Source organism: Camarhynchus parvulus, chromosome 1A (assembly GCF_901933205.1).
Source record: "Camarhynchus parvulus chromosome 1A, STF_HiC, whole genome shotgun sequence".
Lineage (NCBI taxonomy): Eukaryota > Metazoa > Chordata > Aves > Passeriformes > Thraupidae > Camarhynchus > Camarhynchus parvulus.
Window position 1 is genome coordinate 27157736 of NC_044586.1, and position 21368 is coordinate 27179103.

The 21368-nt window shown below is 37.3% G+C and overlaps 1 long non-coding RNA gene across 1 annotated transcript in view; it reads right to left on the reverse strand.

Moving 5' to 3' along the window:
- Positions 1-15056, reverse strand: part of LOC115909822 — a 71338-nt gene extending 56282 nt beyond the window's left edge. The window contains exon 1 of the long non-coding RNA XR_004061177.1: positions 14669-15056. This is a non-coding gene — a long non-coding RNA (uncharacterized LOC115909822). The remainder of the gene's footprint in view (positions 1-14668) is intronic.
- Between the last annotated feature and the right edge of the window lie 6312 nt (positions 15057-21368).

The window sequence follows — 21368 nt, forward strand, 5'->3', positions numbered from 1 at the left end:
AGTACTGTTAATGTCTCCCACTCACCAAAACCCATCCCCACCAGCTTCCGAGTCTTATCTTACTTCTTCCAGGAACTGAGAATAGAATAATGAAAGAACAGTGAGGAATGGACTGAGATGTACTGGTAGATATTTGTTTTAAGACTGAAGAACTCAATAGCATAATTCACTATGTGCCAGCCACATTTTTCAGAAATAACCAGCACACTATCATAAACCTGGAATTAAGCTTCAAATATATTTAAATGGGCTGATTCCAAAAACATTGAAGATTGCCATCGATCAAGAAGCTACAGGAAAAAGAATTACTAACAAGTAGTAATTTTTTTTGGTATTTTTTGTTTCCTAATTATAAAATTTCTAATAGAAAATCAAACTTTAAATAGATCGTATTCAATCAAAGCCCTCTTTCTGTATCAGTACAAAATTAAAAAGAAAAAAAAATCATCTTTATCGGGGAGAGAAAGAGTCAGAATCTATTAAATCTATCTTGTCTGACACAAAATTACAAGTGTGATGTAAAAATCTAGCTAGCCTGACACAAAATTAAGGTGCTCCTGGTTTAACTTTAAAGAACACAAACCATCCCAAATGCAACAAAGGAAACCACAGGATGCAGTTTCTAGAAGCACAAAAGTGGGATCGAAGATGCCAGTTGAATTCATTAAGTAAGCAGGAAGTGCGGTGATAACGATGTAACTGGATTCCTACAAGACATGGAGCTGCACAAAGAGAAGACAACTCTGGTAAAAGATCCAAGTTGCCTGATCACTACAGGTTCCTAATGAACACCTCCTTATGCAAATGCATAAGTGCATTGCCTCCTTATGCAAATCAGAGCAAAGGCTGAATACTATAATTTAAGAATTCATTTTCAGTGCAACTTTAAAAAATACGGAACTAAACACTCAGAATACCTACGGAAATAATCATCTCATTTCTGGAGAAAAAAGTCCAAGCCCCCTGACCTGCAAAAATAGTCATGCCAGTGCTGTATATGCTTGTCCTCGACCATGGCTCAGAGCAGGCAGTCAAGGAAGATTATAAAATTAGGACATATTCCTTCCATTTTCTGGTTAAACTGGAGATTTGAACTTAACTTGAATGAACAGGGTACATGATCACAGTTACATTTTACAGCCACTGTGATGTTTACCATCTAAGAACCCCACTAATTCCATTTTTACACTTTTTTCCTCCTTAACTCCCTCTGGCACTGAGTTCCACAACTCAGCTTCACTGCCAGGAAGGGTTTTAAAACTTGTTCTTCCTGCGCAGCAGAACTGGCTCTTCTCTGGTCACCTTCTCCTCACAATGTCCTCGTGTAAGGAAAGCCAAATCGGAGCTAACTGTGTCATAGGACAGAGGGACTTCTCTTCCTTCCCCTCTCCCCTCCCCCCACCCCAACGCTGTTGTTTCAACCCATTCATCCTGTGAACACAGCAGTAAATTCCTTTCTAAGAAACTCTCTCCTCCCAGCACACTCCTGCCAGGAGGCTTATGACTGCTCTAGCAGTCAACCCTGCTATGTTATTTTGGTCCACAAGTCTTTCCTGAGCTGACTCTATTGAAATTAAAGTTATGGCTGTATTTAAATTAATCATAGCACCTGTGAACATTAAAATCAACATGCAGGAAAGCCCTCTGACCTGCTAGTTGATTCCTATACCCTAACAAATATTCAACCTGGCCAAAACTGCCACTTTATATACAATCCCAAGAAAGCTGAAGGCTCAGCAACCTGCTCAGAAGAGGTAAAAAACTCTCATGAGACACAGTGCATTCATCCTGAGCCCAACCAAAAATAATAAAATGAAGGGAAAGGAAATTGATGGAGAATGATCAAGTTCAAAAATAAGACACAATTTCTTTCAATTAGAAAGAACTGATGATAACTGAACCAATGGCCAAGGGAACACATTTGTCTGTATTTCATCAGATTCACTGAATCACTTAGTGTGACATGGAAGATATGATAGTTATAATGAGATGGCTTTAAGAAGGAAAAAAATAAGATTGAACAGTAGAAAACAGCATCAGTTAGTGAGATTTGCTAAACTAAGAAATGGTCCTCTCTGTCAATGCACTTTACATTTCTGAGAATATTTAAAGAAAAAGGATAGCGGAAAAAAAACATTTAAAGAGAGAATTCCACATGGAGGGAGGAAAAAAAAACCTAAATAGATTTTACAACAATTCCCTCTATTGTAAGAAAAGCTGCACAAATCTGACCTCTGCCTGAAACAACCTCTACAGAGTTGCAAATGCTGATGGATGGCTATCATATACTCACCAGGCAGACAGTCCTGTGGAACATGGATAATTTGAGGGATGAATCAGATTAGCTCAAGTTGCTTCAAAGCCCCCTCCTCTCTCTCTGATTCTCTCCCTCCAAGGGCACTATCTCACATGAGCGTGACATTCCAGAACAATCAAATTGGTAAAGCAACAAAAGAAAAACTCATAAGGACGGATTAAAAAAAACCAACCAAACAAACAAAAAAAACTACACAGAAGCAGAACCAAGGATGCAAAATTGCTTCCTAAATATCTCTTCCGAAAGAAACATTCAGAGAAAAAGTTAACATTTGCTCCCCACATCCTGAAAGTGTCCTGCAGGAATACTACCATAAATTAACACTTCCATTTCTACAGACATGTGTTAGGACCTATCACATGAGTATCTAAGTGAATGATATCAAAACTGTTATATTTTTTCCCTTAGTGTGACTCATGCCAGCTGGACTAATCTAAATATTATTAAACATCATTAAATATATTAAGTTTGAGCTTAAATTGTGCCAGCAGGGCTAGTTCAGAAAAAGAATATAAAAATAATATTTTAATTAATTATGTTCCCAGGCTGTGGTGATGGGTGCTACCCTCACTACTTACATACAGTCTCAATTATTTTCCACAAATGGATAGGTATGCCTACCAATCCTTCTGGCAGCATTTCCACTGCTGTTGCATGGTGCAAGACTTAAAAGGCCATCCAGGAAATTCTATAATGTGCTATAAAACTTAGGAAGTACTTAAGTGCCTAGATCACCTTCCCAGGGGACTTTCCACACTTACCTGAGTAAATTTCATTGACTGTCCCTGGAAAGTGACCTGCTTTCTCTACTGACATCAGTATAACCCTACTTTTATTCTGGCATCTCTAAGAGATACTCAAAATAGCACTTACCAGGCACGGTGCTGGGGAAGACCAATTCTAGGACCAGAGGGATTGTTTTACAGCTGTAAAAATCTACTGGAAATGGCTTTTGCACAATATAGTTCCTACACTGTTGCAACATTCAATATTTTTATGAATATTCTAAACATATCTGTGTATATGTAAAAATATATGTATATGTGTATGTACAGCAAGCTGTAGCATTTGATGTGTTTTGCAGTTGGTTTTGCTGTTGTTGTTTTTTATGAAATAATGATGTTTATAGTCTTAGAAGCTTTTCAACAGTGACAAATACAGTATTTTAGAAAGTCAAATTGTGTATTGCATGTCAAATGTAGCATGCCTCTGGGAGGACAAATCAGCATGTGTTACACTTTCAAGTCTGCAAGCACAACTGTTAAGTACATTATGATCAACAGGAGGAATGCAGAGTACATCAAAGGGAAAAATAAAATTCCTGGTAGACAGTAACCATTTTCTTCTTTTCTGTAGGTAATACTAAGATGCTGGAAATTGCTCATACTTAAATCACTATTAATTAAAATAAGCCTTAGCTACTCCTTCCTCAACACCTTACTCCTTTTCCTCTCTCTACTTCCAAATCAAGACTGAGAAAAAATGAAATGTCTGTGTAATGGAGACCTATATAACCTCCAAAAATTTGCATTTACAGGTAAATCCAATTTATTTGGTTTATACTATAGTGGTACTTCAGTTTTGGTAACTTTTTCTAAAGGTTATAGAATTTTTGTATGACACTTTAGAAAAAATTTTTGCTAAATGCTCAGAGCTCAAATGCCCTCTTTGTGCATATGCCCTTTTCCAGCAAAATAACTTTTCTCATTCAAATTAAACAGACACTTTGTTCTCTGCTCCCACTTGTCCAAAGAGATTTTTTTCTCTAAAATTTCAGAAGTGCCTCTCATCTTCAGTATGAAGTGAAGGAATTGACTCCAGCTGAACTTTACCTAAATCAACCAACAGTGTTCTTAGTTTCCACAAACAGCTGATTTCTGATCTTTGCCACTACTTTGTTTCTCTGGAGAGTTTTCTCAGCAGCATCACACAGCCACATGCTCACAGACATGCCCATCAGATGCACAAGTGGCCTTGGGGAACAAATCAGACTCTGGGTACAATATGGAACATAGGAATATTCCTGTGCACATGTGATAGGACAGAGAAAGCAGAGACCACACTACTTCTGCCCTAGGATGTCAACAAGGTGGTCTTCTCATTCTGGTTTAGCATCTGCATGGCTCATTATATTAAGTTGTGGACTTCTCACCTCTTTTGAGCGTACTATTTTTTTTTGTTTTTAATTTCTCAATAGATTTTTAAAAATTGATTAAGAAGCTGAGTTGCAATCTCATCTAGTTTCTGTATTCTAAAGGTTAATACAAGCATCCAAGCATCACAGTAACATAACAGCAGCAAAAATCAATCCAGTGTGAGACTGAAAGCACAAAATTCACCCTTAATTGCAATTATGGCCTGTTGTATAAGTTTTAAATTTTATGTAAAGAATTGATACAATCATAATTTCCCACCTCCTAAATCCTTTGAGGAGAAAGAAAGAAAAAAGTAAAATGGAGACTTGGCAAAGAATTCCCTTTTTCACTGATACATGATGACCATCTTCTAAGATCTTTCTTGGGAAAAACCTCATAAATTTTTTCCTGAAATATTCTAATATCTACATTAGAAGTTGTCAGTGTAGGGACAATGCTGTGAAGGATAAAGAGAAACAACAGATTAAAGGGAATAGCAACCTAAATCTTGCTTGCCATAGGGGTAAAACACACCAAAAATATTTTGAATGCAGTAAAACATAGATATATTTTGCCACAGTTAATATCTAGTGCGAGTTCATGGCTTAGCAAGAGCCTTTGTGCCATCCTTGAAACTACTGCATTCAAAAGGACAAAAATAGGGGTGAAAAACACCTTTAAAATGCATTTCACGTTTTCTTCTAGTCTAAAATTACAATTACTACACACTTCATAAGCCTGCAGCCAGGTTTAGTAAACTGCTACTTACAGGTCTTGCATGACAGCCAACAGATGAAAGTGGTGTGAGTGAGAGCTCTCATCCACTGCTGCCGGCAACCCACTGCCTTTGTGATTTCTTTCTTCAGAAACAAAGATTAGGTGGAGGAAAATAAGGTAAAGGGTTATTTTTAAAAGTCCTTATTTTCAAATCACTATCCAGGAGCTGTCTGAGTTGGCCTCTTATTAGTTGTCTCTCATCTTCCACCTCTGTCTCCATAGAAACCTTGCAGCAGCATCTCCTGCCTCTCTAGCCTGAAGTCTTCAGATTTGGCTGGTGCCAAGCCTGGCTGGGCAAGCTGGGGGAGGATCATGGCAGCACTCCTCCAGTGCTGAGGTTCACCATGCTGGCCCCTGTCACATGGAGACCTTGTGCCCAAAACAGAGAAGTCACCTCTAACCCATTGCACCGACTGCACAGATGGCTCATCCCAATCCCAGCTGCTTCCCTTTGCAGAGATGGATATACATGGATTGGAATGAAGGAAACACCTCAGACCTCATAAACTAAAACCCCAAAAGCTGGAAAATGAGTGAGGTGGAGGGATACTGAGCTATGTAATCAGCACAGGGAAAGCCAGCTGGCTGCAAAGTGGGGCACTTCTCAAACTCTTGCCCAACTTTCCCCGCTTCTAGAAAAGTGCAGGGGACACTATCAGGAAATGGATTTAAAAAACAAAAAAAAAAGATCACTCTGAATATTCATAGGTACATTGTAATACCACCTCTACTGTGGAAAAACAGACTCGGAAAGTCTTTTTTCCATGATGTTTTTCTGTTTAAATGGATTCTATATAAAAAAGCCCACTTTATTGCTAATGTCAATCACTTGTTTTAGGGAGCGACGAACTGAGAATTAACTTTTTTTTTTTTAATTTATATGAATGGCCGGCACACGAATAAAATAGTACTTTTTTTTTTATCTGCTTCAACTTTTCCACCATTATTACCCCAACTGGAATATACAAAAAAGTATAAATTTTGAGGTGACAGCAATGAGTCACCAGGTGGCCAAAACTGACCAGTCAAATGCAAAAGAAGTTACTAGTCTCTACAGACTGCCCAAGGGGACTACTAAAAACTCTAAGCTGGAGAATTGCTCTCTTCCAAAGGAGAGGGCATGTTTAGGCAGACACTCCCTCAGAATGGTTTTCCCTGCCAGCCCAGTTAACCTCATTTCAATTTGAGTAAATTGTTCTTAAAATAAAAAAATCTCTGCTCTCAGGCACACAAACAGGAAGAAGTGGGTTATGGAAACAAAAACACAATAACAACTTCTAACAGCTTGCTAACAACAAGGGAGCCTACAAAACACTTGGTATTGAGTAAGAGGTAACAAAATGTGTCCTGTGAAAATCCAGAGAAAAGAGGGACTATCCTCCTGTGTTTGAGAACTACTGCAACAGTACATGAACACAATTTCTCCTCTTTGTAGTTATTAGGCCCTCCAGACAGTTTCTCTTTAGGAGATTGTGCATGGTGTGCCAGAACTCTGAACAATCTAGAAGAAAGAAAACTGATTTTTTATTTTTTCAATGTATTAAGCCTTAACCTCTGTATGAAATATGTACTTACTGAAAAATCAAACTTTGCTTTACAGAACAGATTTGGAGCTTTGGTGTGTGTGGGTAAGTTTAGAGGTTGCACAATAAACTAATGTGAATATATATATTAATATATACATGCAAAGGGTAGGTAGTACATAACCTTTTTTTATTGTTTTTAATCAAATGCTTAAGCAAATTGACAATCCAAATGTTTATCATTGTGCAAAGAATATATCTGCATATTGGTTTTTATTATATCTAGAGTTGTGAAGAATTTCTAAATATAAAGAATGTGTAAGGACAAATATTACCTTTAAAGTGCATTTCATGGACATGGAAGATGGTGAACAGAAAGAAAAACCCCAGATTTGTGCAATAAGTTTCAACCAATGTGCTGAATGCAGACAGCAGTGATCACAAGTTACTTGCCATGATGATGGTTATTTTCTTCAATATCAGTACACATTTACTCACATAGGCAAAATTTTTTATAAGAACCACTTAGTAGTTCCTTCTTCCAGAAAGTAATTTTCTATAACCACGCACTTCAACCTACTAGCAAACAATTTGTTTTCTAATAAAATTTTCAAAGGCATAATTCATGGGGAAACAATACTCTGTATTATGCTCTTTTTTAGTGTCTGTTGCACTTCACTGAATGTAAGGTGTGAATTTGTATTCCTCTCATAGAAAGAAGAGCAGTCTGCTCAAATCAGCATTCCTGGTATGGGACAGTACAGTTGCCATCTGTGTCAATGCAACAACCCTGCCAAGACATGCCAAGCTCATAGTTTAATTTGACAGAGAATCTTACAGTGCCCCCATCACATTCACTCACTTTCAATTTACCATACTTCCTCAGTGACGGAAACCAAATGTTAAACAGCAAAATGAAGGCTGGTTCAGTTTCCAACAATGAGATCATTTTTCAAATCTATGGTTTCCAGCTGATGGCCAAGCGAAGGTCTTGGATGCCTCAGCTCTCCATTCTTAGATGCAAAGGCCCTGTCACAACAACAGGAATACAGATTTTTGAGAAGAAGATATTAAACAGTAATGAACATAAGATAGCTACTCTAGTTATTTGCAGAGATCATGTTGCTGCCTATATAGAATAGTTGCTGTAGCAAATTTTAAAAATCTAATGTTGAAAGCTGAGAATAACACTATAAAAATTAATTTCTCCATTTAAGTCAATGCCATCAGCCAGGAGTACGCTGCCACCATTTTCTGATGCCACAGGCCCAGAGGAAGACGACAGCTGTTATTGAAGATAAAGATGATTTTGTAGAAGTGCTTGAGGATTTACCAGCAAGAAATGAAAGAGCAAACTTCTCCTATCTCTTTAAAGCAGAGGGCTGGAACCCATGCAATCAATAACAGTAGACTGAACAAAAGCAGAAGAAGCTAAAGGTATTTCCTGACAGACTAAAAAAAAACCAAAAAGACCACAGAGGTAAAAGACACCTCTGGAAAATGTAACCTATCAATTTTAGTAACACACCTGCAATTTAATCACAGCATGGCACATTTAGAGCATTGAGAATTGAAAATAGAATTCAAGGGGGTCTACATTCTCATTCAGGTTTAAGGGAACAATATCATTGTCAAACATATTGACCTACAGACTGTTCCAAAAGGCTTTTTTTTGCAAGAAATTACACTAACAGTGTGGAGCAAGAAACACTGGATCAGATCTCTTTCAAGATGCAAGTGCAGAGAAGAGAAGAATCCTAATCACACATCATTTGACACTCAAAATTACCAAGGCAGACAGCTTTTGCTCCAGAAAGTGCAGAAACAAGAGGGGCAGGAGTGTAACAGAGCTGCCTGTCCACAAACACTGCTTTAGCTCCTGCTGAGGGCTCAGGATAGACCCAGCCCAAAGGGCTGACCTGCCCTCTCCAGCCTCATGCCCTGGTAGAGCTGCCTCTCCAATGCAGGCACCAGGATGCGAGCAGCCATGCAGTCAGCTGGATCAAGTGGTTGATCCAGCTGAAAACTAACCCTACCAGAGAAAGAAAAGGGAGATTAGTTTTCAGTTGATCAGCAAAGCTTTACAAGTCCCTTCTTCAACAAAGAGGAGACAGGACCAGCAGTTTCTCTGGCATTGCTGGCCCAGGTCAGCAAAGCTGCTGCAATGAAATGCTCCTGCTCACTCCTCTATGCACACAATCACAGCGCTGCCAGCCAGGTGACCCTTCCTCAGGTGCTTCACATCACAAAAGGTATTTAGTTTAGTGGAGGACAACTTGGCCTGCAGTTCAAGCAGACCCAAGTTAGAGAGCAAGTGGCCCAAAATATCTCCAGCCAAAGAGGTGGTAACTACTTCTTTCTTGCATTCTAAAGAGAGAACAACAGGTCACCCTGTACTCGAGGCCTGAAATTTTTTTATATAATTGGTCAATAGTACCATCAAGATGATTGAAGATGATGAAATTGATGAGAGAGACAAAGCAAAGTGTTCTCACTCAGCCAGGCTCTGGTAGAATCTATTGATTTACAGCAAACCAAACAATGTGGGAAATCATATTCAGACAACCTTGTGGGTGTATTTTGGTTGCCAGTTCATTTGAACAAAATGGATGCTATTCTCACAAAGCTGCAATTCTCACAAACTTTAAGCTAACCACATACACGCTCTCTCTATATAAAAACACAGAAATTAATATTAAAGATTATGATAGAGGGTACAGAATTTTCAAATAAACAATAAGAGAGGAACCAAAATTAAGGTTGATGATTAAATCAGAACTTGACCTCATTATAACATGTTTAATTACACAACCAGCTTTTTCCTGTTTTGGATAGGACCTCTGTCTCATTAAGTGCACAGGAAGACTCTTACTGAATGCTGGATTATTTAATCCAAATTACTCTGTTCTCAAGTATCTCTGGTCTGCAGAGTGATACACAGACAATAGACACAATGAGAAGGAGAACAGGGATGGCACATTGATACCTGGATCAACCATCAGATATTAAAGGGATTTGTGCTGCTCATCATCAAATTTGAAAGTCCTCCTCTGAAGGCAAAAAATAACAACATGAGCCACCAAGAAACTGCTTCAATCCTCCACAAAACTTGAATCAATAAGACATCTCAAAAGAGAGGTAAGAACTGTGAAGAGTCAGACACTGAGCTATGGCAAATTACACCAAAAAATTAAGAATAAAAATACATTAGTAGCCTTATACAAATGCATGTGTGACAACAAATGTGGACCATGATAGAGACAAATATGTAGTGTGAGAGCAAGAGGATTGTTCCCAGCCTCAGGTGGGTGACTCTGTTGTCCCAGTTGAAGGGAAGAGGAACCAAGGGCTTTTACCAGTAAACCAAATACTTTGCTCAATATTTATGGCCAGGGGCAAGAGCAGGATGGGTACGACAGACCTTATCTGGTCAATTATCAAATGAGGAAGCAGCCTCATTTGGTGTTCCCCACATGTGTACTGTGCCAAAGGAAAGGGGAAAAAAAAACCCCAACACATTTAGTTTATAATTCCTCTCCATTATTTTACTAGTGTATGACCTAGTGTAGCCTAGTAGGTGTAGAAAAAACCTTAGTTTACCTTTCAGAAATTTATTCTTGCACAGTTTTGGCTTTATCCAAAATTCAAAAAATCATGGGAAGTGGTTTTACATGTCACAGCTTCTTCACTCTGGGTACATGTGAGAGAATATGTGTACTTCTCGTGGAGAATATGAAGGGCAGAAAAAGACACCAGCAAGATTGTGATGGTGTACTTATTTATACATAATATTGTTATGCAATCCCTTATTTTTCTTACAAAGTAGACTATTAGTTCACTATTAGTGAACTATTCACTATTAGGGGACTACTATAGTTCACAGTGAACTAATATAGACCATAATGAATATATCCAAAATACGTATGTGTTACTGGCATGATTACATGCAAAACCATGCATTTAATAGAGCAAAAATACAGGGATTTTTCACTGCTTTACCTTTACTTCAAAACCAGGACTATAAATCAGCTAAAAAGGCAGCTGTTGACAAGAAATGATAATGACTTTATTCACATATGACCACTGATTAAAAAAAGCTTATAAATTTTCCTGTTTTCTTGCAACAATTTGCAATTTGATGGATCTTACCTATATATTTTCATAAATGGAAAGTCTGGTACAAAAACTGAAATTGTACTACCAGTAAAGGGAACTAGTTTCATAAACTGAAAGAACTCCCAAAAACAGTAAGAATTTTTCCCTCTCACTTAGGTATTGCATAGAGGGGGCAGTGACATTTTTGCCAGCTAATCCACACTCTTTTATTATGCTCTACTGGAATACAAAGACAGAACGTCTGCATTTGCTTCTCTTAAGTGGAATTCTGTAGCTTTGAAGAGAGTATTTCATATTACACTTGCATTTTAGATGACCAAATCCTAACAAGAAGAATGTGTCCTGATCTTACAAACATTTATTCCAAAAGCCATTTATGCCTAAGCATGCAGAAACCAGTTAACTTAAATACAAGAGTGCAAAAGACAAAAGACACAAACCCTTCAAAAAAGCTTCTTTAGATGTTATCCTACTAAATGAAAAATTTTCATAAGATCAGCAAACTAGCTATTCTTTCCTTACATTTGCAGAAACAATTAATAAACACTGAAACATTATAGTAACAACAACGTACTCTTGATTAGTATTTTTAAATGTTTTTTTCTAAGACATTTCCCTTCCAAAAACATGGTCTTTTTGTTTGGCAGTGCTTATATTAAATCTCATAAATCCACTTCCAAGTGTGGAGGACTGATTTAAGAGTGTCTTATTGTATAAAGCAGTCAGTAGGAGAACATTGGACTATTACAAAGCACCTTTATAGAAAGAAAATCCAGGTTAGTTCTGTAACTAACATCCCAGACCATTTTTAGGAATAGCTGCTAATAACTCTTAAAAGCCCTGAAGCAGTAGCACTATTTGAACTAACCCCAAGGTTCTGCCTCTGAAAATTCTGCTATCAATCTGATGCTGCAAAGCAGCTCAGTAGCTCCAGAAGCCTTTGTAAATTCCATCTCTGAGAATTGATTTCAACAACAATAATCTACTGAGTATACGGGGAAAATTTGTCACCACTGTAGATTCAAATGTTAAAAATCCACCTCAGGAGGACTAAAAACTGCTCAATTAAAATACTAACCTTCACTGTAGCCTAATATTAAAAATAAGCTATGAAAAGAAATCAGGCTTCAGGAAATACTACTTTTTCTTCTAATACACTACTTTTAAAAGGCATAAAAATGAAGAATGATTTCTGTCCAAAGCTATGCTGAACTCTATTATATCCAGGTATTATTTATATTTTTAAAAAGAAGAAGTTTTGGGTTTTTAAGCAATATATTTATAATACTGTCAAGTACTAAGATCAGCAATTTATCTGACTTTCCTCTATGGATAAGTAAAGCTACAGTAGCAAATTTTGCAGGAGCCATTTTAACATCCAGCTTTGTATAGTTTTATATATTTATTACTACTATATCTGAAAATAAATCCCTAACAAAAAACTAAATAATAACAATAATAATGACCAAAAAAACCAGCAAAATATGTTGTTTTTGCTACTGTCTATTCCGTATCACATCTGTTCAATGTACATCTTGAATGGCTACAAGTAATTTCAATGCAAAAAAATTTACTACTCATATCATGAAAACCACTCTGTATTCTCAATTACCTCTTAGAACAGCTCCTACTGAAAGAAGTTCTAATATAGATGAAAGACTAAGCACCACTAATAACTGCACAAGTAGTACACGTCTGGAAGTTTCATATATCTGCTATTACTTGAAAACAAGGAACTTGCCTAGGAAACTGGGAATTTCCTGCAGCTAGGACACAGTTTATTTGAATGCAATTTCTTTTGCAGTTAGCAATAAGAAAGTGGCAGGCAAACAGCATAAGACATCATATTTGTGACTTTTTAATATCTGTTCAGAATAAATAAATTCATAATTGATCAATTATATATTCAGGCGGGGAAACACAATGCTAGCCTTTCATTGTCCATGGACACACAGTCTCATCACCAGAGAGCACAAATGAAATGCTAATGGCAGAGAAGATGAATGCCAATTTCCTTCACTTTGCTCCAACTTTCAGTGGCTCTCTACAATAAAAGATAGCTATTTGTGGAGACTGGCTTGTTCCATACCATTAACTCAGAACAAAACATATTTTTAGTGGGACAGCAGTGTTTACTTGTAAGAACTGATGAATTGTACATCACCATTTATCACTTGTAGACAAAGACATTCAGGCACAATTTTGGACATAAATCAAGGTACATGCTCCTAAATAAAAAAGGGATTGCTTAAGTCCCTAAAACTGCATAGATTGAGGTCAGATTGGCCATAGCAACCAAGAATGGTACTTAGGCCTTCAGTAAGACTTAGCAACCAATAAATGAGCTCAGATCTCTTTTCATCTCCACTGGTGTGAAAGCCAAAATTAAAAAGATTAGATCACGCTGCACCCATCACAATAGACTTCACAGTGAAAAAGTCATTTCTAGCCTTTGATTCACATCCAATAAATAACATTCATCCCTTCCATAATGAACAACTTTCAAAGTAAATTGAATCTCCATAGTGCTGCTTTCCCTTGCTGCACCGTATTTACATAACAATATATCACAGGAAGCTCAGAGTGGGTCTTGCAAATGGAAGACATGTCTTTAGCACTGATTATGCTATACTCAGCTTTAAAATGCTTGCCATTTAAACATAATGCACAGTAGATTATAATAAATAATAACCAACACTTTAAATCTTGCCATATGAAACTTTGACAATTTCAATATGGAAATTTCATAGTAAACAGCTCCCTCCCCCTTTCTTTTGAGTCCTTCCATTTGAGAATATTCAGCAAATTCTACTTTCCAAGAGCACTGATGATACAATCTGTCTCGTGTTTCCAGGAAAAGGGATAGTACGTAATTTCATTTTTACTGCCTCTTTTTGCACTGCTCCTCTTCTCTTTTATATATCTTTTCAAGTACTTGAACAATTCTTTTTAATGTTCCAAACAAATCAGTAACCTATTACTCCAATCTCACACAAAGCACTAAGTATTGCTCATTTTCCTCCCCCTAGAGCAGTAGTTATTTGTAAATAGGTGAAGCTGATCACAGCTGCAGGAATCTAACACAGATCTAACACATGAAATAAAAAATGCATCCAGCAAATGTTTGTGTTGTATTGCTACTGTATGCCCTGTATTTCCCATGCTCAGTTTGTCATTATTACAAATAGATTGTCATTCCCTTCTTACTGCAGGTTGCATAAATTGATGTTTAAAGGAGTGTTTGACAGAAATATATCGAAACAAAAATTCTACACCTAATTAAAAACATGCAGGAATAATTTCAGCCCTCTGCAGCAACAACTCATGTAGATTATACTATGTGAACTCAGCAGGGAACCTCATTAATTTTTAAAACTCTCTGACCCTAGTGCAGTTAAGGGTGTAAAAATAATTACAAATTAGGGTTGAGGGAGCACTGTTTCATTATTGCGTGTGTGCTATCAGCTACACAACATTTTATCAGATATGGATATTTATGATAGCTAAGCATAATTTTTACACAGCCAAAATAAATTTTAAAAATGCAAATATTAGAGATCTTATGTTTTTAAGAACATAACTATAGTAGCCACCACTTCCACAAAAAGAAAGCCTGTCAGCTCTCTGCAAACATTCTCATAGCATAAAGCACGTCAGTTACAGATTAAACGCTAGTAACAGCCTGGATACGACAGTAAACTAAGATATTTCTATAACAAGGCATGTTTGCAATCTACCAATTTCTAACTTATTCAGAAGGCTATAAATACTTGGCAGAGGGTATAAATAGTCTCTCTTACCGAAAACTTGTCAGAAGAAAGATCCTTCTCCATTGTTGTCACCTCCAGTGCCCCCTCTTGCCACCATGGAGATTGGTTCTGCTATGTTTATTGCTCTGTGCCTCAGTTACAGCCGTGACACTAATCTGCTGCACAGACCAGCACAGGGGTGTGTGTGGGTGTGCGGGTGTGTGTGCGTGTGAGAAAAGAGAGCCTGCTGACTTCAGGACTGGGAACCTAAACCTCAGGCCAAGTCAAGGCTGAATGAAAATGATCAAAGCTCTGTCCCTCATCAACAGAGTAGACAAGATTTCTCTCCCCCCTCCCAATGAGAAGCAGGGCTGTCATTAGGGATTCCCACTAAAAAGCCTCTAACGGAGGCAGACCTTCTCCAGACTGCTAGTGCCTGCCCAGCAGCCCGTGCAGAATACAGGTAGCTATTGTTCCTGAGACAGATATGTAGCCAGCCACTCAGACTCTGACAGATCTCAACAAACCAGTGAGCCTGCCTTCAGTTTAACTCTTTATTTACTAGCCGTTCACTTTTTACAAAGATCTCCTTTTGCCCTGGAGAGGGAGGGACAGGGAAGGTAAAAAAAGAAAATCAGTAAATTGTTCTGGCTTTGTTAAGCAAAATGTTTCCTGTATATAGGCAGTAATCCTATATAAATTCAGGAGTATTGACTTTCATTTTGAAATCTCATCTAGTCTGGTGCTGGACAATGCAGCAATAGCACACTTCAGCAGTAAAACAGGATTCCAGTCCTGTAAGGGAAATAAGTCCTGCTCTGCCTTCCTCTGAATTTTCATCATTCATGGGGAAATAAAACAGTTGGAATAGATAACACACATCCTTGCTCAAATAATCTAGGTACTAAGAAACAGAGAAATTTGGTGCAAAAGCTTCAGTAGTTTTTCCAACAGATGTACATTTTAAGCATTTACTGAAAATGAAGTTAGCATCTCCAGCAGCAAATTGTGCTAGAGCAAGTAGATAGTAATTAGCTGGCATAAAAAGTAGAGATACTAATTTCAGTCTCATAGTAGTTATATATTTCTATAGGGAGATTTTATTTGCACAAAAAGTTCTGGATTTTTAAAAATTTTCTATGACATGCAGCTTAATCATTTACTTGCAGACAGAGTCAATGAAAATGTTGGAGGAAATATTCTGACACACTCTGTGCTTGACTTTTAGGAAGTAATGCATTTTTACATGAAAAGCTGCGTGCTTCATTCTGTATAGCTATTGTATAAATTCAAGCCAGGTGCAGACTTCAGCTTGAAAACACTTTTTTCCCTTTTTCTGTGTCAGTCAGTCTTAATTTCATTTCAGGCATATTATAGTAGGATGTGTATATGCGTGGGTATACTTGCCTTAGGTTGGTTTGCTTGGATTGCTTTAAAACAAGTTTAAGGCATAAAGGTTGAACATTACCAGCAACATTTTCATGTGCCAATAAATTCAGATTTATAAAATGCAGAGTTAAAAAAAAAAATTAATTGAGACTGCTAACACAAGAGCATATTAGAGACATGACGTCAAAAGCAGTATTTTACCCTAACAGACCCTATCAAATCAGAGAAGCATTCCTACCCGTTACAAATAAATAGTCATTTCATCAGCAACTCAAATGACATGCTAAAAAAACTGCATGTGATTTAATTTGAAAGTTGCCAATGGTCACTTTGGAGTGTTTTAAAGCTACCTTTTCTGCATGTTTGAGAATTTAATTACATTCCTACTAAAATGCCAAGCATTCAGAGCCATTCATAATTCTTCCAGTGCAGTAAGGAAACAGACAAACAGGAAAGCAAACCAGTGTTATTCAGTGTAACACACCCTGTGGGGCAGACTACCTCTAGCCCACTCCATGCATTTTAAAGAATCAGGACTTTGCATTCAAAAACCTGGTTGCTGTTTAATTCCAGAGTATCTCTTTCATATCAATTGGAATATCAGTCTTTCATGATGGACTTATTTTTTGGACTGCGCTTTCCATCATCAGTTTATGTAAATGCCTGGCTCTATAGGAAAGCTATTTTCTGTAGGAAAATAGCTTTCAGTTATAAAGGTGTTCGCTATTTACTTGTGTTCTTAGACAAAAAATATTAATTTACTATGAATTCTTAATAATTGTGCACCAGTTTTCCTTTTATTTGAGTAAACTAGTAAACTTCTGCCACTAAATGGAATTTAAAATTTCTGAAGAAATCTACGCCAGGAAGATCCTCTGCATCTTGTGTACAGCATGGAAAAACTGGTGAGAATGTGGCCATGGAGCTGCAACAACAGGAGCCTGTGGGAGTACATGTCACTGTCTGGAAACACCTACCCTGCCCAGCACGTGCACTCTGCTGCCAAACAGAGACCACCAGTACCACACTTTGGAAAGCCTGTTTTGAAGCCCTGCTAAGGACCAGGTGATAAGCTCCTGAGCACAGTCACATGTGATTCCAACCTCTGGCAAGGCCTTGCTGAGTGTAATAACCCTGGGGTATTTCACCCGGAGTGCAGGATCCCTCACATCTTCCAGCGCTGGTACATGCTCATCTGCTGCTGGCTCGGTATCTCCATGAGCACACAGGCCATTCAAAAGCATTGGTAAATACCCCTGTAGGGGAGGAGGAGAATGAAAACTTTCTGGAGGGAGCCCATGTTGGAGCTGGGCATTTTGTGGGAAGACAGAGAAGTTGCTGCTTGCTATGAAGGTGTGATTTCCTCCTCCTCCTGCTCAGAAATCCTCCCCATTTTTACTGGAGCAATCCCCAGGCCGCATTCATGAGGAAAATGTCTTTCTTCATCTCTGGAGAGAAGTATTCTGCCCAAAGATTTTCACATCTCTGGAGGTAACCTTTGAGAGAGGCAATGGCACTCTTCCCAGTCAAGTCTACCCCAAGTCACCAGTAAGAGATTTCTGACTATAAAGTATAAGAGTATAAGTTACGGGATTTATGTAAAGGATAATGTGTGTTTACAGTGACTGGCCCTAATTCTTATTCTCTCACCCCCTCTATTTTTTTTTTTTAATTCTAAACAGCAAAAAACACACAAGCACTAAGTGGAAGGGAAAAAGGGGCCACTTAAGGGGGAGTAAAAGCAAGGCTTTTTTCCTTTTTTTTAAAGTCGTGTAAGTCATCTACTAGAAGCAGGCGTTATAGGCACGACACCGGGTAACTAATCTCACATACCGTCAGATATTTGAACAGTTTGAATTTTATTCCCACAAAGAGAGCATAAAGAAAGCCAGGTATGTCTTGCATAACAATTCTGCATCTGAGAAATTTGCTTGAGAACAGACTGCTGGAGTCATTTCTTTCAGCTAACCCACACAGCCCCACTCTGGCAAACAAAGGCACACACCAGTATCACATAACCATTTTCCTTTGGAGATTCCATTTTAATAATTCTGTAGTAAATACTTTTGTATTTAGAAATTATTCACACCAGATATGAAAGAAATAGTGTTTCAGTAACTCTCTTACAGAGGTGAAATGCACATAATGTATTCAAATATGCAACCTCAATTAACCTTTTGCCTCACTTTGTGGACAAACCTACCCATAAAAAGTGAGCCCCCTCCATGATCAAAAGTCAGTTTTACAACTTCAGATTGTTTGTGCCTAGTTCCCTATACAAAAGAACATAACAGAAGGTAATCTTCATGAAGTGCAATTTAAATTTAGCTCATTGTTATTCTTGATCTTAATTTCCTTAATACAAAAGCTACTGTAAAACACCATATAAGAAAGCACTAACTTTTTTTAATCAAAATATCTTTATTTACTATGTGGTAATTAGACTTAATTTATCTCAGAAAATACTGAAAAATGTAAGATAGCAAACATAAAGATATAAAAATAGTTAGACTGAAGCCAGTACTTATTTTGTTTGGATGTAGGCAACTGAAGCACGTAGTTTAGGAAAGAACTTGCAATTAACATACATTCAACTATGTTTGTATACAGCACCATAAAACAACCTGGAATTACAGTCAATAAAGAAACATTAACATACCCAAAATTTGGTATGCACATTATTAAAAAATCGATTTTCTTTAAAATGCTCTTCTAAAGAGCACAACTTTTTTCCCCCCCTTTACTCTTTCACAGAACCATCATTAGAGTATTGCATTCTCCACTAGATGCTTTGTTAGGGATTACAACTCAGCAAGATAATTACAAACATTCTACATAAAGGCATAGGAAACCAAGATCAGAGGTAGATTTCTCCAGTTCACATTCTTCCTACAGATTACATTTTTGATATATGATCTGTTGGAGAAAATTAGTAGAAGGTGACAGTATCTTTTTTTTTCTACTCTGATTAGAGCTAACATCAGCAGACCAAAGCACTGTTCAAATAAATCATTTTCTTTCTGTAAAGTTTCAGATTCTGAGTCCCAAATACAACCCCCTCCATTCAACACTGAGCCCAAACACTTTCCTAGCTCACTAGTAGTGCATGAATTACAGCAACAGGGCATATTCACACATTTAGAGTGAATTAAACCATCTCTTTTGAAAAAGTTTACTTTTTAAGTCAATCTTGTACCCAGTTCAAGATCAAGACAAGAGATAAATAGAACAAATAGAATAAGATATTGTCTTTAAAAAAATCCCCAAACAAATAAAAAACCCACAAAACATACCCCAATTCCCCTAAAAATATCAACACCACCCCAAATGTGTTGAACATTAAGAAGAATTTTCTCCTTGCTTCCTTAAGAACAGTAATTTAAGTAGGCACACTATGCTACAGATATTCCAGTTTGCCAATTTACTTGTTAGCAGGAATTAATATTTATCACTTGTTTTCATCACCTTAGATGGATTTGGACCTACCGTTTTAAGCACTGATCCCTGGGAGTTGCTGTTTTTCGAAGGGACACTTTTTGAAGTAAAGTAGTTGGATGGAGAAAGGCAATTCAGAACAGCCCCTGTGGCTTCAACCTGCCATGGATAGTTTTCTTCCTTGGAATCTTTTGATAAAAGCCAGAACACAACCTGATTTATTAATGTAGCAAAGTCATTACAATTCAGAGCTAAAAATGTTATTGGACTTCCCTCCAGCTAGTGCTGTTTAAGCAAGCCTTTAAAAAGCAATTTAATTCCATTCCACAAAGTCAAATTTCCTCCACAGATAATTGGTTTTCATTGTATGTATAAAAAGCTGCAATGAAGTCAATAAGTCAAACTATATATTTTCTTAGAGTTATATTTATTACTGAAAGACTGACCTGCTCCTGACAGAATTGTATTGTCTCTATTTCTCTATTGTTAACCTGGAATCTTTCTGTTAATAACACAAGCACACTCTATAGTAGCATTCACCAATGTGCCATGAAATCTGAACATAATCAAGAATTCTTCTGGCTTCTTACATTTATCGCCAAGTAACTTTATGCTGTCAGCTGTCAAAGATTAAATCTTCATATATAAACTTATTCAATAAGAGTTAAAGCATTCACACAGTTTTGAGAGCTTTAAACAGTCAGAAAATACTTGCCTGGCTTGGGTCATTATCAGTATATTTGAAAACTGCCATACTAAAAGAAATATTAAAGCCTGGGTTTGTGTATGTATAGATAAATAATATAAAATAATATGTATTACTCATGGGCATGTTCATATTCCAAGAGCCTGGGAACAACAGTGTTCTTTTGAGCATCTTGAAACATCAGACTTGGAAAGCTTGCACACTAATAACAGCACAACAGCAAAACAAAGAAATCCAAAAACTATCAAAGCTGGAGATGCAAAAATAGGCATAAAATATTTATATAACTAAAAAACTTCACAAAAGCCCCACACTCATTCAAATCCTGTTTATAGCAGATACTTATGACTAAAAGCAATCTTCCATCTCAAGCAGCCAAATACAATAAAAATACTTACCAGATATCTTTCCTTGCTTGGAATTAATGTATTTCTCTTTATTTTTCTTTTTTTTTTCTTAATAGGACAAGGAGATTCATATTTAAAAGCTGTATTAGTTACTGTCCTCCTGCTCCCGCAGCTCTTCAGTTGTAGGAACGGAGGAGCTTGGCTGGTATTGTTTTGAGATAAAGATAACGGCCTGTGTGAGCCAAGATATTCTGTACTGTCTGATGATCTCTGCAGTGTTCTTAAACTCCTCCACCAAGACAGGTATTTTTTTTTTTGCTGTCTGTTGTCCAAACAGGTTCATCAGAGCTCTTCATCAGCCACCTTCATTTTCCGGTTGTGGAGGCCCTATGTGCTGAGAAGAGAGAGGTTTCTTTCTCTCAGTATTTATTTGCTTTTGGATTGGAGGAAGAGACTGAGAGATTTTCAATTTGAGATCAAAGACAAGCACATGCAATGGGACGAAACATAGTTTTCTCAATTGTGATCAGAATAGTAGTCCCTGAGTTCCCACACTCAGTGCTCTCAACTCTGTAAGCTTTGCAGGGTAAAAAAGATGGATAGTTATATATACACACACACACACACACAGACGCACGTAGACCCACACACACATATTTAAAATATATTAGTTTTCCCCCTTGCAGCACTGCAGTCTCTCTATTGTCAAATAATAACTGTATCTGAAAAGAAAGCACTTAATAAGGCTAAGGTCAGACTGCTTAGACTTGGCATTTGCTGCGATAACAAATCAGAGATGATAGCATCGTACAGATTTATGAATTTTTTGCCCCCGCAGTCACAAACATCAGACGTTTACTTTATAAAGAAAGCT